This window comes from Lonchura striata, chromosome 37, assembly GCF_046129695.1.
Source record: "Lonchura striata isolate bLonStr1 chromosome 37, bLonStr1.mat, whole genome shotgun sequence".
NCBI classification, from domain to species: domain Eukaryota; kingdom Metazoa; phylum Chordata; class Aves; order Passeriformes; family Estrildidae; genus Lonchura; species Lonchura striata.
The window spans coordinates 3,177,588-3,181,728 of record NC_134639.1 but is presented as its reverse complement, the minus strand read 5'-3'; positions in this window follow the sequence as shown (position 1 = coordinate 3,181,728).

The following is a 4,141-nucleotide window of genomic DNA, read 5'->3' as shown; positions in this document are numbered from 1 at the left end:
TACCCCGGCCGCCGGGTACAAGGTCTACCCCGTCTCCGGGATACCAGGTCTACCCCGGCCGCCGGGTACAAGGTCTACCCCGGCTCCTGGATACCAGGTCTACCCCGGCCGCCGGGTACAAGGTCTACCCCGTCTCCTGGATACCAGGTCTACCCCGGCCGCCGGGTACAAGGTCTACCCCGGCTCCGGGATACCAGGTCTACCCCGGCCGCCGGGTACAAGGTCTACCCCGGCTCCCGGATACCAGGTCTACCCCGGCCGCCGGGTACAAGGTCTACCCCGTCTCCTGGATACCAGGTCTACCCCGACCGCCGGGTACAAGGTCTACCCCGGCTCCTGGATACCAGGTCTACCCCGGCCGCCGGGTACAAGGTCTACCCCGGCTCCTGGATACCAGGTCTACCCCGGCCGCCGGGTACAAGGTCTACCCCGTCTCCTGGATACCAGGTCTACCCCGGCCGCCGGGTACAAGGTCTACCCCGTCTCCGGGATACCAGGTCTACCCCGGCCGCCGGGTACAAGGTCTACCCCGTCTCCGGGATACCAGGTCTACCCCGGCCGCCGGGTACAAGGTCTACCCCGTCTCCGGGATACCAGGTCTACCCCGGCCGCCGGGTACAAGGTCTACCCCGGCTCCGGGATACCAGGTCTACCCCGGCCGCCGGGTACAAGGTCTACCCCGGCTCCGGGATACCAGGTCTACCCCGGCCGCCGGGTACAAGGTCTACCCCGGCTCCGGGATACCAGGTCTACCCCGGCCGCCGGGTACAAGGTCTACCCCGTTTCCTGGATACCAGGTCTACCCCGGCCGCCGGGTACAAGGTCTACCCCGGCTCCGGGATACCAGGTCTACCCCGGCCGCCGGGTACAAGGTCTACCCCGTCTCCTGGATACCAGGTCTACCCCGGCCGCCGGGTACAAGGTCTACCCCGTCTCCGGGATACCAGGTCTACCCCGGCCGCCGGGTACAAGGTCTACCCCGGCTCCCGGATACCAGGTCTACCCCGGCCGCCGGGTACAAGGTCTACCCCGTCTCCCGGATACCAGGTCTACCCCGGCCGCCGGGTACAAGGTCTACCCCGTCTCCGGGATACCAGGTCTACCCCGGCCGCCGGGTACAAGGTCTACCCCGTCTCCGGGATACCAGGTCTACCCCGGCCGCCGGGTACAAGGTCTACCCCGGCTCCCGGATACCAGGTCTACCCCGGCCGCCGGGTACAAGGTCTACCCCGGCTCCGGGATACCAGGTCTACCCCGGCCGCCGGGTACAAGGTCTACCCCGGCTCCCGGATACCAGGTCTACCCCGGCCGCCGGGTACAAGGTCTACCCCGGCTCCGGGATACCAGGTCTACCCCGGCCGCCGGGTACAAGGTCTACCCCGTCTCCGGGATACCAGGTCTACCCCGGCCGCCGGGTACAAGGTCTACCCCGGCTCCCGGATACCAGGTCTACCCCGGCCGCCGGGTACAAGGTCTACCCCGTCTCCGGGATACCAGGTCTACCCCGGCCGCCGGGTACAAGGTCTACCCCGGCTCCGGGATACCAGGTCTACCCCGGCCGCCGGGTACAAGGTCTACCCCGTCTCCCGGATACCAGGTCTACCCCGGCCGCCGGGTACAAGGTCTACCCCGGCTCCCGGATACCAGGTCTACCCCGGCCGCCGGGTACAAGGTCTACCCCGTCTCCGGGATACCAGGTCTACCCCGGCCGCCGGGTACAAGGTCTACCCCGTCTCCGGGATACCAGGTCTACCCCGGCCGCCGGGTACAAGGTCTACCCCGGCTCCGGGATACCAGGTCTACCCCGGCCGCCGGGTACAAGGTCTACCCCGTCTCCGGGATACCAGGTCTACCCCGGCCGCCGGGTACAAGGTCTACCCCGTCTCCGGGATACCAGGTCTACCCCGGCCGCCGGGTACAAGGTCTACCCCGTCTCCGGGATACCAGGTCTACCCCGGCCGCCGGGTACAAGGTCTACCCCGGCTCCGGGATACCAGGTCTACCCCGGCCGCCGGGTACAAGGTCTACCCCGTCTCCGGGATACCAGGTCTACCCCGGCCGCCGTGTACAAGGTCTACCCCGTCTCCGGGATACCAGGTCTACCCCGGCCGCCGGGTACAAGGTCTACCCCGGCTCCGGGATACCAGGTCTACCCCGGCCGCCGGGTACAAGGTCTACCCCGGCTCCGGGATACCAGGTCTACCCCGGCCGCCGGGTACAAGGTCTACCCCGGCTCCCGGATACCAGGTCTACCCCGGCCGCCGGGTACAAGGTCTACCCCGGCTCCGGGATACCAGGTCTACCCCGGCCGCCGGGTACAAGGTCTACCCCGTCTCCGGGATACCAGGTCTACCCCGGCCGCCGGGTACAAGGTATACCCCGTCTCCTGGATACCAGGTCTACCCCGGCCGCCGGGTACAAGGTCTACCCCGGCTCCTGGATACCAGGTCTACCCCGGCCGCCGGGTACAAGGTCTACCCCGTCTCCGGGATACCAGGTCTACCCCGGCCGCCGGGTACAAGGTCTACCCCGGCTCCGGGATACCAGGTCTACCCCGGCCGCCGGGTACAAGGTCTACCCCGGCTCCGGCATACCAGGTGTAGCCCGGGGGGCCGGACAACGGGTCTACCCCGGCGCCCGGAGGAAAAGTCTATTCCGGGGCCATGGCAAGAGGTATTTCCCCATACCCGGGTAGTAGAGCGTTTCTCAATGGCCGGCTTTACCTTTTTTTGCCTGGTGGGGGTGGGGGGGGCGGGCGCGAGGGGGGGGGCTCGGTGTGGGTTTTTGTGGGGGGTGGGGGAATGTGCGTTGCGGGACTTTTGGTTCGAGTTTTCTGGGTTTGTTTTGGGAGTTACGGGGTTATCCCTTTGTTTTTTGTGGCTTGGTTCCCCTTGGTCTGGTTTGGGGTTCGGGTTTCATTTCCCGCGCTTCCCCTTTCCTCCCTTCTCGAAGAGAACGACTCTTCTGTTCCCTCGGCGCAAGAAACTGATCCGGAAAAGGAATTTTCTTGGCGAACTTTATTTCTTTCCCTCTGGTACCCAGAGCGATCCCAGACCAAGCTGACAGGCAGCCTGCGTCAGCCTGCCGTCGAAGCAGCGTCAGCAGCCCCCTCCGCCCGGGGTGCCGCGCAGCCCTACCCGGCCGAACGGAATTTCAGTGGGGCCAGCGCGCAAGGGAAGCGAGGGAGGGAGGGAGGGACGGGGGGGCGGGGGGGGGAAGGGAGGGAGAGAGAGACAGAGAGAGAGGGGCACGGTGACACACACGCCGGCTCCACACACTCGCAATCCGACGCCGCCCCCTCAGAGCCCGCCCATCGACGGTTGGGGGCGCCCCGCCTGAAGACTTTCCCCGCCTCCGCCCATCGACGGTTGGGGGCGCCCCGCCCTGCCCCATCAGACTCCCCGGCGCCGCTCGCAGACTACTTTCCCCACCCCCGTCGCCGTCCCCCGCCCGCTCTCTCCTCGGCCGGTTCGCACACCCGCAGCGGCGGGAGGGCCAGGAGCGGGCCGACACCGAGGAAGGCGGGTCCTTCGGCCAGCAGGGCCGGGGCCCGCGGCAGAGGCGGCCCCTTTGCCGAGAAGCCTTCTCTTCGGCTCTCGCCCAGCCTTCTGCTTTGACGGCCTTCTTTCCTTGACGCTCCAGCCCGGCCTGGCCCCGTCCGAGCCCGGGGCAGGACGGCAGCGGGGTGGGGGGGAGGGGGGTCGAGCGGCTGAAGGCAGTGAGGGATCCGGAGACGGAGGCAGGAGCCGGGCCGCTGTCGCTTTGGGCACGGAGGAGGCGGGAGCGCTGCCGGCTCCCAACGGCCGGCTCCTTCCCTCTCTAGACCGGCGCCGGGCGGCCGGAGGGTGGGTCGTGCGCGGGACAGCAGGTCCGCCCGGGACACCAGGGCGAAAGGTCTGCCGCAGCAGCCGGGCGGCCGGAGGCCGGGCCCGGAGTAGGACGACAGGTCTACCCCGGCTCCCGGAAGACCAGGTCTACCCCGAGGCTTCCGTGCACCAGGTCTACCCCGGCTCCCGGAACACCAGGTCTACCCCGGCTCCAGGGGAACAGGCCTACCCCGGCGCCCGGAATTCCAGGTCTACCCCGGCTCCCGGAAGACCAGGTCTACCCCGGCTCCAGGAGAACAGGCCTACCCCGGCGC